The following is a 13,503-nucleotide window of genomic DNA, read 5'->3' as shown; positions in this document are numbered from 1 at the left end:
CTGTGACGGTAGTAACAAATAAAGAGCGAGGGACTGGAAAGGGGGAGTGGCCGAGAGAGAGAGAGAAGAGAGAGAGAGAGAGAGAGAGAGAGAAAGAGAGAGAGGCTTGCCGCTAAAATAAGAAGGGTGATGGGCTTGGAGGGAGAAGGGAGGCACAATGGTGTAACCATGGTAACAATTCCCACCAGTGTTTATTGGGAAGCACAACCAATCCCAGTTGCCACCCATGTGTGTGTGTGTGTGTGTGTGTGTGTGTGTGTGTGTGTGTGTCAGAGAAAGAGAGAGAAAGAGAGTGTGTGTGTGTGTGTGTGTGTGTGTGTGTGTGTGAGAGAGAGAGAGAGAGAGAGAGAGAGAGAGAGAGAGAGAGTATATATTATTGTCATTTTAAACTATTTATACATGATGGTTGTTGCACTGATTTTTATGTATTCTGGTTTAAATAAATCATTAAATTAGCTTTTACAGCGAAAAATATTATATGAGTACAGTATTGTGAATACGACTTTATTCGATGAGAATTACTATTGAGAATAAAATGAACTACAAAATAATGAAAAAGTAAAATGTGCTGATTCATGATAATGGGGTGTGTGCTGGTGGCTTCAATCAATTTTAGTTAATTTACAAATAAACAAACAAACAAACAAATCCATCCATCAATCCATCCATCCATCCATCCATCCAATCAATCAATGTTCAATGTGCTAAAATAGGCTTAATTTTCTTGTGAAATGTGACCCAGACATTTTTCCTAACATTAACAGTCACATATTTTGGTGTTATCAACACTGAGGATTTAATGATTAACTAAAACTTACCCACAATAACAAATAGTAAAACTGTGAAAGCAAGATCCCTAACACCTAAATTTCCCTTCGCAGTGTCAAACTCATAACAGTGTAACCTCAGCGAACGGCTGATCTTCACAGAGATGCTGATGTTAATGATGGCCTCTGGTCATGTGCCACTGCCACAGCTGACAGAACATCATTACAGATCAGCGGCTGCTCTCACAACAGTGCTGTAATGGAGGTTACTTTCAATTCTCATTTCAAATTAAACTGAAAATTGAAAGTTAGACTGAAAAGTTAAGACTGAAAATTATACAGTCTTGTTAGAGTTGATAAAACACATCAAATAACACGTTCTGCATGTTTACTTTTGATCAATTAGCCCTTAAATGCATGAATGTTTCACCAATCATTATTACATATTCAGGTCTTTATCGACCCGGATCTATATCTAACACTGATGGATCTCTCACTGCAGCAATAGTATAAAACTGTTACGGTCCTGTGCTGGAGTGCCCTTGAGAGCCACCAGAGGGCACTCCCCTGTTCATTGCCATTTTCATCTCGGACTTCATTTCCCATAACCCACTGCCCGGACTAATCAACCATGACTGTCTGAAGACACAGGCGTAGTGGCAATCTTTTCTGAAGACACAGGCATGGCGGCCATGACAGGACGAGACTCTGGAATGGCGGCCATGATGGAACGAGACTCTGGAATGGCGGTCATGATGCGACGAAACTCTGGCATGGCAGCCATCTTGACTGGTGACTCTGGTGCAGAAACTACAGGACAGGAAGGTACATAAAGCACTGGGCTAGCAACCAGGTTCCAACTGTCATGGCCGCCATTCCAGAGTTTCGTTCCGTCATGGCCGCTATGCCTGTGTGTTCAGACAATCATGGTTGATTAGTCCGGGCAGTGGGTTATGGGAAATGAAGTCTGAGATGAAAATGGCAATGAACAGGGGAGTGCCTTCTGATGGCTCTCAAGGGCACTTCAGCACAGGACCATAACAAAAACTCTCCTGATATATTAATAACAATTACAAAATAATAAAATTAAGCATATTTTGTTACCTTTTGGAACTTGGAAGGGTTAAATTTGAATAGATGTCACCGCTGTCCTCATCAGAGCACATTTCCCCAGTACATTTGCAATCTCAACCATATCTATTGTTTTCAACATCTTCAAAATCAATATTTTGATTGCTGACAGCTTCTTCACCAGATCCACCATCAGTGACACTAATATTTGATTGCAATAAAATACTTGCTCCGCAGTAAATCACTGAATCGTTTCAAGTTTTTCTGATGATACCTGTGTATTGTTTTGTTTTATGCCTGCAGTGATTATGAGTGAAACGTCACATCATCAATGTGTATCAGCGGGGCCTAAAACTAACTTTTTGCCACACCTGTTAATGGCTGTTGACAAAATAAAATTTACTGGCCAAAACTATTTTTTACCAGCCATGAAACAAAAACAGGTAGTTATGACACCAATATTTTAGATACTAGTGAAAATTCACAATCCTCTATCCCAATTCCAATACCACAGCTAAAACTACTAGCTTAATTAATATCATTTTAATAGCCTACTTTTTTAATGACAAGTAAACAGTCAGTAATATAATAACAAATAATCAAATTACAAGCAATAGCACAAATAAATACAATGCAACATAGATACAAATGAAATAAACAGTGCTTTTCATGCAGGTCTAACAGTAGTTACAGAAATTGAATAAAGTAAGCTAATCTAATAAATAACACTGCATAGTCTTCCTGTCCTTTTTAAAGTTCAAGAGTAGTGAAAGATTTTTTTTTCCCTTTGTTGTTTAATTAACATTAAATACAAAGACATCAGCAGGATTATTAGGATGCTGTCACTTTAAGAGCGAATGCACGCACAGATCATGCGTTTTCTTTCTCAACTGAAGACATAACCAACTATGTTTACTAGGATACTCATCGAGACGGGCATTTTTTTATATAATTTTGTGTGAATTAGTCCGTCCAAGCACAGGAAAGCATGAAAGAGAGTTCACCTTAGTATTTGTGCGCTGTCTGAGATGTGGCTTTCAGGACGTGTGATTCGGATGTTTCGGGTGTTGAACTTCCTACATAGTGTGTGAGTAATGAATTCCCTTTCGCATGAATGGCTTAAACTTTCTTTATGATGCAGCACTGACCGTCAACTGTACAGAGCGCCGTTCACGTTCATGTTCTCACAACATTGCATTGTTAGAATTCATAAAAATGTTACTGGCCATCTGGCGACTGGCACAGTTTCATATACTCACCAACACCAATTTTTACTCACATTTGTCGTTTGGTGAGTGTTAATTTTAGGACCTGTGTATCAGATATTGCCACCTTGAGGAATAAAGGTGAATCTCATGAGAAATTCAATTATTGTTGCGCAGAAAAATAATACACTATTACATACCTTGGGTCGCTGGCAACCCTATACACTTATATATATATACATATATATATAAAATTTTTCTTGTTATACTGTTTATAATGAATGTCTTGTTTAATGCTCATTCAACTGGTTCCGTTCGGACTGCTCAGAGCAGGAATCAGCCTTCCTTTCTTTTAAACATTGACTACTGAAGGGATATCTAGGATGATCTGGTATGAGACATACTGTAGACTGCACTAAGTATAGATGTACATTCATTTAATTACCAAGCTTCTCAAAGTTGCAAACCAAGTGACTCTGCAGTGTCAGCCATGCCAGCCGGTCCACCTGAGTTTTCTGGCACCCGAAGGTTGTTAGATTCGTGCATGGAAGAACAGACAGATGGGGAGGTGGATGAGAGTGTGTGTACATCCACATCAAAACCACATCAAAGATTCATTATCGATCATGAAGGGATTTTAAGATAGCCAAATATCTTGCCTTTTTAACTAAAACAAAACTATATGTTGTGGCAGGCTCATATGTAATACAACATTTTCACCTAAATACACACTATTATTTTGTTTTTATTAATGTGCGTTTAAAAAAAATAAACAGAAAATGTATGAATTTTACATCAGGAAAGTACTAATAGCAACGACTAAAGTCAATGGGGCCTTGATAATTGTGTAACATCTCTTTAATTACTATAGTGCAGCTGTCATGCACTCAGACAGACATGCTGCTCAAGGTTTAGTGCAATTACATATGCATCAGTGAGCCCATTCATAGATGTCTATGGGTTGAAAAGCAATAAAACATAAAGTGTAGTTCCAACTGCATTCAACCAAGTATCTGAGTGACTAACTGCATACTTAATGAGCTTCAACAGGCTCAGTGTAAGCCAGAGTAATCACTGCTCTATACTTGCATGTTTAAAAAAGTGGTAGTCGATGTTCTTATCAGAAACAGACAAAAGGATAATGACAGTCATTGTCACTGGTTTATAGGCAACTGGGTTCAACAAAAATGGTTGTTTTTGTTTGAATGAAAGCTCATATTTAGGGATCACTTAAAGGTTTATTCAAGACTGGAGAGTGTAAAATCTGACTGTATTTTGAGCTTGTAAATCAAAGGACCTCCACCCAACAATCAACACCCAATCACCTACAGTACCCATTCTGACCTTGTCCTGCCACGGAATAAACCGTCCCATGACCACATAAATCAGAATACCTCTCAATGCTGGGCGTCAACACTGTGCTGCTTTAAGTTTTATCTGTTTGGTGCACATACAGCCTCCAGGGAATCTTGGACGTGAGGGGTATTTCAAATTAACACTGGGGTACATCAGGGTTCGGTGCTTGGACCGTTCTTTTTTTGATATTCACAAATTTGCCGGATCCTATCATCAGGCACATAGATTATTTTATCACTGTTATGCTGATGACATGCAGCTCTTCTATCACTTATAGATCGTCATATATTGGTATTCTATAGATAGAATACTGGTAAAATATTCTATGTGCCTGATGATAGGATCCGGCAAATTTGTGAATATCAAAAAAAGAAGGGTCCAAGCACCGAACCCTGATGTACCCCAGTGTTAATTCATCCCCTTTTAGACTTTGCCTCTAAACATATCTACACTGTTAAAATAAATCAAAATTTTTACTAAAAAACATTCTATAGCTGCTACAGTAGAAAGGTAGGTTTCCTTATACAGTTGTGGCCAAAAGTGGTCCGGAGGGGATATTTGTGTTTTTGACAATTTCCCCATGTAAGACATCACTTTTGGCCACTACTGTGTATTTGGTGAAAAACTGCAAGAAACCTAACAGGACATTTTATCTAATTTTACAGTAATAACACTGTTAAATGTAAAGTGAAAAACAGCAAGTGAAAAAAGTGTAATTGACATTCCCAGAAATCCCTGTGACACTTCACATTTGATGTTTTTTCATTTAAAGAATTATGTTTCATCAGGTATATGCATGTGGGTTTTATGTTACTTCTTATGCTAAATTATTGTTCATTGCATTATTGTAGTGTCATTTTGTGACCATGATGATGTTCTGTGCTTGTGTGCATGGCACTGTGCATCTTCTATATATTCATATTTTTACTTAACTTGTGGAAAAGCTGCTTGTGGTGAGCTTTGATTCATCATGTGTCTTTCTCTTCACCACCTGTGTTTTTATGGTGGTTGTCAGTATATTAAAAAGATACAAAACAGAATTTGATACTTCAGTACATTTACGGTAAATTTCTGGCAAACAGCTGCCAGTTTTTTTTTTTTGTTGTTGTTGTTTTCTAGAGGTCTGCTTAAAGCCCTTAGGGAAGCGTCAGTGTGAACAATATGAACACAGTGCGGACAATGTGAAGAGTTCATGAACAGTGAACCCCAAACTAATGAAGGGGCAACTCCACCTCCCCCAGTGAAAAGAGGGGTGACTGACTCAACAGAACTCATGCGTCCCTCCCCCACTCTCCACACTCACATCAGCTAAACCAAACGGGTTCATGTGGCTGATCAAACTGGACTACCAGTCATTAGGGGATTGTCTAACTGGCTACCAAACATCCATTAGCCAGGATGGTCTACAAACTCAGGCTTACCAGCTGATAGTCCAGCAAGTGAACTGCATTAACCAATTTGGATCAACCAAATTGGTGATTTCAGCAATAATATCCAGCAAGGAAATCTGCCCTTTGAAAGCACTGATTTACATGGAGTGAAGGACCAGCCCATTCTGTATTTGTTCATACTGCATTAGGTTTGTAACTGACCAATAACCAGGCCGAGTTGGAATCTGTTTTGTTGAAAACCGCATCATCTGTGCTGGTTTTTGTGGGAAAATCTTTGGAATTCTGCAAAATGTTTAAAATAGCTAGAGCTGCATAAAACATACAGCCTAAGTGTGTCAATTTCCAAAATCATTGTTACCAAACAGGTTTCCAAAACGAGTCAATTCCCAACGAAACAGCTCATTATAGCCAGTGCCAGCCCGAACTGAGCCATTAGAACAGCGAAATAAAAGACTACAGTCTAAGATTTAGATTTATGTACATAGAAATGAAATAACAATTTTGACATTCAGCATTTTGCATTTCAAAATTAGTGCTTGTGTAAATTACAGATAGTATGAGAAAGTGTGTGTGTGTGTGTGTGTGTGTGTGTGAGCATGTGTCTGGGCACCTTGATCTCTGCTGGGGAACTTTCAGGCCCGGGGAAAGAGTGTTGCCATAGAGACACATCTAAGTGAATATCCATAGCAACTGCCGCTGAAATGCACGGTCAATATCATAATATGAGCGATATTAGGGAAATATGGCAGGGGGAGACTGTAGTATTTATATTAGGAGAAGATGATTGGATGAAGGTTTTTATCTGATGATTACATTAAAAATGATGGAATCATGTATATGTGTGTGCGCGAGCGTTTGTGTGTTTATGTGCGACTGTGTGTGTGTGATAGAGAGAGAGAGAGAAAGAGCGAGTGTGTGTTTGAATTTATGTGTGTGTTTATGTGTGTGAGAGAGAGCGAGAACTTTTAGAGAGAGAAATATTAAGAAAAAAAAATATTCTTGCTCTTATTAATCAAAATTATTGTTCAACAATTTCACACACCAATTACATTAATTAATTGAGGCTGTTATGTCCAAACAGCTTTATGATTTCCTCTAAACAACAGACTAAAAAAAAAATCAATATTTCACAAACAGGGTCAGTGTTTGTGTGTGTGTGTCTATTGGTGTATGTGAATGTAGTTATAATCCACAAGAGGGCAGCCCTGCTTATTCTTCCTACTAAAATCATTCTTCCAATATTTTAAATCAAACAAATAAATATATATTTAGTGGATATTTCATCACAAAATGAGAGCATACTTTCACGTCCAAGCATTCTGGCATTAAAAAGCCTTTATTAGAGGGGCTACATCCTTAAAATCACCAACACATACGGGACCAAACAGACCTTTATCAGGGTGCAAAACAACAGAGAGAGATTTACCTGTCTAAACATGTACCAACTCTAACTACTAAAACATTACACCAAAAATCAAAAAGAACAAATCAATCCAGAAAACAACAAAATTGTGAATTATATATGTGTAATATATATAATTATTTATAATATAATATATATAATAATTAATAAAGAATTAATTATGTTGACAATGATTGTTTAGTTGTTTAGTTTTATTTCAAATCACTATTATGGTGATCAGTGTTCCCTTCTTTAAGGCTGGACCCTGTTCAGTTCAAACCGCTCCAGTAGAGGGAGCACAGCTGAGGTGAGAATACGATTGGAGATTGAATATGAGCTGGCCAGAAGGCAGCATTCTGAATGAGCTTCAAAGATTTAATTGCAATATGCAAAGAGGCCTGCCAGGGGTAAGAAGTAGCCAAGAATCCCTGCAACGCTATCCATTAGCATTCCCATTCATCTCAGTGGCAGTTCTTCAGCTGGCACACAATCATCCAGAATAATGAAATCTGCCAATGTCTGAAAACAGTTCTGCATCTCATTCACTTTCATTTCAGGGAAAAGTGGCCAGTAAATTCTTCAACAATTCGAAATTTAAGCTTAGACTTCTAGGAGCCTTAAGCGAATAAAGCTGGTCTAGTTTGATGCCAAGGTTCTTGGTTTTCTGTGATATCATAATCTCTATGAAAAATGGCTCTGCCTCCTTTAGCGCAAGCTGTTCCTACTCGGCATCATGCTTTTCTGCCAACTTCACCATCGTCAGGTAAAACACACTGCATTTCAAAACAATAATATATAATGTCCCATCAGAGGGCAAATTCCACTTGTATTCTCCATTCACACAGGAGAGAAATGTCAAAAAACAACTTTAACTTGTGTCAAACACATACAGATGAATTGCATGTCATTGGATATCACAGGTCAAATGTGAATATATCATTTGCAGCTTGTAAATCAAGATAATATCTAATATCTTAAGGCCTTTTATTTTTTATTTCTATAATATCTGTTTCCTTCTAACCTTTCATATTGCATATTTGTTTAAACAGTTGTTTGTTTATACACTGAAACTACAACCAAGTGAATATATACAGTATATTATAATCTAAGCATAAAGGACAGGCAGATTTTTGCACTTTGATAGCATAAAAATTGTTTACTAGTGTACGAAAACAAGCAGTTGATGATTGGCGCACTATGCAAAAAAAAAAAAAAAAAAAAAAAATTAAACAAATTCTAATATAGTAATATGGCAATGCAAAAATACTACACAAAACATGATATGTCTATAAGCATTTCACAGATTCTTTTGTAAACTGATTATATAAAATCATATTGTCAATTCTACAAATGAACTGGTTTTAGGGCTGTCACTATTTTGGTCATCGAGTAATCAGACATTTATTTTGATGATTAATCGAGTAATTGGATTGTTTTTGTGGTACTAAAAATAGAAGTGAACAATAACTATTAAAATGACTTAAAATACATATGTATAATTAATAACAATGAGGCAACAGCAAACAGGTTCTGTGCAATTTATTTGCGTTCAAATTGATGGAAACTGAATGAAAAAGATTTGACTTAAAAAAATTCTTATCCTGAGGCTCCATCTATTGGACAACATTAGTATTACAGCCTTTATTTGTCAGTTGACAGGGATCAATTTTAAAGACGAATGTAACAATTAGAAAGATGCTTGTTATTGCTTAAAGCAAAGATTCAGAAGAAACCAGTTTTGATTCTGTCACGCACAGTATTAGCGAAAACATCAAGTTCCTTATTATAGTGCACCGATTTTCATAAAATGTGGTACACTTGCTCATTTTCACATGATTTACATATATTTTAATATTTGGTTAATTTTATGCTGATCATGTTTTCTTATGTCACAGAGTCATATTAGAGAATATGTTAGGACATCCACTAAAGAACACGAATACCAGTTTTCAAAATTGGCAATTTCCATACCAATTTTTTTTTCACTAAACAAGACGAATACCAATTTTTAAAATTGGCAATTTTCGTACCAATTTTACTGCTAAACAAGATGAATACCAATTTTCAAAATTGGCAATTTTCATGGCAATTTTCATACCAATTTTCAAAATTGGCAATTTCTGTACCAATTTTTTTTTTCACTAAAGACGAATACCAATTTTTCATATGGTTAAGATGTTATTAAGGATTTTCAGTTGTAGCGTATAGTTGCAATTTTAATGTGACTTGGAGCGCTTCCCCAGAATGTCTGCGTGTATCAAGTTTCATTAAGTTTGGATATGGCGTTAGGAGTAATGACAGACTGATTAATTTACTTCTATCTTTGCAATGCTTTGACGAATCAAAATGAATAAATTTTAGCCTGCACTGTCTCTAGCTGCTGTATGTGAAATTTGGTGAAGATCAAACCAACAGTCTTGGATGAGTTCGAAAAATACTTTTGGTCATTTTCCCAGAGGAGAAAAAATTTTTGACTAGCATATAGATGATCTCAAAACAAAAGCCACAAAACCCCTATTCTGATTTCATGGGGTCTTTAATGCATGGAAAGGTTATAAGAACCAATGCAAATGGTGAATGGAGAAAGAAGGGAGAAAAACTTCATCCTGCTTTCTTTGCCAAAGTGAATGATGGTGACATTCCTGTCGGGCAGCAGATAAGAGGTTGTTAAACTGGCGCTTGAACTGATGAATTATACCAGGACCATCTGTTGCATAGAAAACTACTAATTATTTATAACCATTTCATTACATTACTGATTATAATTAAAGATATTTACGATGGAAAACACTTGAATGAATCTCAAAAATCCACTGTCATCAGTTTCTATGAAATCCAGTTACTGTCAGAAAAAGTGAATGGGATAAGTATGCATCCAAAGTCATTTGTTCCGTTGTCTGACTGGCTCTGGTGACAAACTGAAGCTGTTCTTAGTCAGTGGGAAAGAATTTTCACGAAGCAGCAGAAACAGAAGAGTCAGGAAGAAGGTTTGCCCTGTTTTACAGTGAAGAAGACAAGGCCACATCTTTGTTCCAGAAGGAACCAACAAGGAGCCATTCACATACACACATGCACACTGTACAGCACTGCTCATGAATGCCGCTTCTGACAAGACAAAACGCAGCCGCTCTGTGAACTTCATATGTGGGCTGTGAACAATTCGAGATATTCCTGATTAACAAGGTCCCAAGGGGGTGGATTGAATCATTGAATAATCCCCAAACTACCCTACTTCCCACTACATGGCAAAAAGAAGTTTATTCGAGTGTGCTATTAGTATACTTCTTTTAAAATAAAAATAAGAAAGTATACTTTTTATGTACTTGTCAGAAATATATTTAAGTATACTTGACTTTGTACTGACAGAAAAGCATATTTGGCCGATACCTGTACTCAATCTTTTGATCAAGATATACTTAAAAGTATAATTAAGTATTCCAAGTGTACTTGGATTGTAGTTATGTTTACTCTTTTGATTGAGTAGCCTATGTTCCTAATTCTGAATATATGTGTGTGTGTGTGTGTGTGTGTGTGTGACAGACAGCCCTGCCAAGCAATCTGGCAGTGTGAATCTGAGCTCAGGCTCCTCCTCATGACTCCATGACTGTGCCATCATCACCTGCTGAAACCACATGACTCACGGATCAGCACAGATTTATCCCTTCAAACTAAAACTCAACATGAGTTGACATCTACGACAAACATCTCTAGGTTGAAGAGGCAACCATCGGTGCTCCACTGAGAGTTATTTCTTAAATTCACAGATTGTTTGACGGTAATATGAGATAGGAAGATCGAATTTACTACTAAAGATACGCAGATGTAAAATAACATTCAGTGTGAAAGAGATTTATCACCCATGAAATATTGTTTTTCACCAACTATGACGACAGAATTCTGCAGAAAAACAAGAACCAGAGAAAAGTAAATACTTTTATACAGTCTATATGGAACCTTAAAGGTTTAGCGCTTCCATCATGGGATCATTTTATGAAGTTAGTTTTATTTAATTCAAGTTATTTGAATTCATTTTTTTTTAAATTAAATGTTATGAAATAACAGTAGAAAAAAAATTGAAATTACCTATTAAACAAAGTATAATGCAGTCATTCAAGACATTTCTCCTTAAATAGAACCTTTTTGGCATAAAGGGTTAGTTGACTTCAGAATTCAAATTTCCTGATAATTTACTCACCCCCATGTCATCCAAGATGTTCATGTCTTTCTTTCTTCAGTCAAAAAGAAATTAATGTTTTTGAGGAAAACATTCCAGGATTTTTCTCCATATAGTGGACTTCACTGGGGTTCAACAGGTTGAAGGTCCAAATGTCAGTTTCAGTGCAGCTTCAAAGAGCTCTACATGATCCCAGACGAGGAATAAGAGATATAAATTTAAGAATAAGATATATAAAATTATATACTTTTTAACTACAAATGCTCGTCTTGCACTGCTCTGCGATGCGCCACGCATTACGTAATCATGTTGAAAAGGTCACGCGTGACGTAGGCGGAAGTACCGCGGTAGGACAAAAAACTCCATCTCATTTTCTCCTCCAACTTCAAAATCGTCCGACATCGTTGTTTTACCTTTTTTGTAAAGGCCGTTTGACTTAGTCTTTGTACGTTCACTTTGTAAACACTGGATCGGTACTTCTGCCTACGTCACGTGACCTTTCCAACATGATTACGTAATGCGTGGAGCATCACAGAGCAGTGCAAGACGAGCATTTGTGGTTAACAAGTATATAATTTTAATATTTTTTTTTTTTTTTTTTTTTTTAGAAAATGTCCGATGGTTTCTCTAGATAAGACTCTTATTCCTCGTCTGGGATCATGTAGAGCTCTTTGAAGCTGCACTGAAACTGACATTTGGACCTTCAACCCGCTGAACCCCAGTGAAGTCCAATATGGAGAAAAATCCTGGAATGTTTTCCTCAAAAACCTTCATTTCTTTTCCACTGAAGAAAGACAGACATAAACATCTTGGATGACATGGAGGAGAGGAAATTAGAATTCTGAAGTCAACTAATATTTTAAAGAACCCTAGACTTCTATATTTAATCAAATGAAGAAGTCTGGATCATATTTCAACCCCCAAATCAGAGAAAAAATGAGAATATATTTTGCATAACGAAACAGAAGCCTATTACTATTTCTATTCTTACTATAATTCAACTGGATGCTTAACTTTAAATTATAATTCTTTAAATATCATTTAATTTAATATAGTTAAACATTGACATTTTGATTAAATAAATATGTATTTTCAGAAAATGTACATCCATCACTGATGTTGTTAAACTATTAAGCAACTGCCATGTTAAACATCACTTCTTTACAGGTGTTTAATGGGAACAAACACTCTTCCCTTCTCTTGTCAATCTCCTCTTCATTTTGACGGTATGACTTCAGTTTTACCGTAAACGTCCCAGTACAGGAGGGTATCATTACATTTGTAGGCTTTACAAACATGCTGAACTTCACCTTCAAAAGATATTAGAGCTCAATCCACAAATCCACACAGCCATGGAAGCGCATTACTCTGACATCACACAGTGAATGGTGCGCATTAGTAAAGTCAGAGCTGTACCTTCGGAGGCTGGTTCTGCGCTCCGTGCGATGCTGTTGGAGAATCCATGTTCCTCTGTGTGGGATGTTTGCGCACCTCCACACCGCTGCAGTGATTTCTTCCGAACCGGACAAGGACTTTCAGATCACCACAGATCCCTTACAGTAACTGTGTGACAGTGACAGCGCGCGCTGAAGCTCATGGTTTGTTATTGAGTGCACGCGTCGCTTCCACACCCTCCGCGCGACAGAACTTCTGTCACGGACTGACAGCGCGCGCGCGCGCACACACACACACACACACACACACACACAGCGTGACTTTGGTGGGAGATGTTTACCCTCAAAGTGGACCGGGGTTGCCAGATCTGCGTAACAAAACTAGCCCGATGGCCAACCAAAAATAGCCCAGTGACCAACTATCAGAACTCACTTCACATACCTAAAATACGTATTTTACAGTCGCCATTATGCAAATTGAAAACCACTATGTCGTATTGATCGTAAACACAGTTCAATCCCTATGAGTGGCCCTCCATCACAAAGAAAGTAACATCTAGCACAGTTTTAGCATTAGTAGAGTATAAAATACTTCAATACAAGCGTTTCAGTCAAATACAATTTATGCAATATGGGGGGAATCAATCCCGCGGACCTGGCAACCCAGCATTGGACGGATAGCAGCTGTGTTCAATGCCCTTACTGAATATCTGAATGTCATTGATACCAAAATATCAAAGTAT

This window comes from Ctenopharyngodon idella, chromosome 7, assembly GCF_019924925.1.
Source record: "Ctenopharyngodon idella isolate HZGC_01 chromosome 7, HZGC01, whole genome shotgun sequence".
Taxonomy (NCBI): domain Eukaryota; kingdom Metazoa; phylum Chordata; class Actinopteri; order Cypriniformes; family Xenocyprididae; genus Ctenopharyngodon; species Ctenopharyngodon idella.
This window is presented reverse-complemented; position numbering follows the sequence as displayed.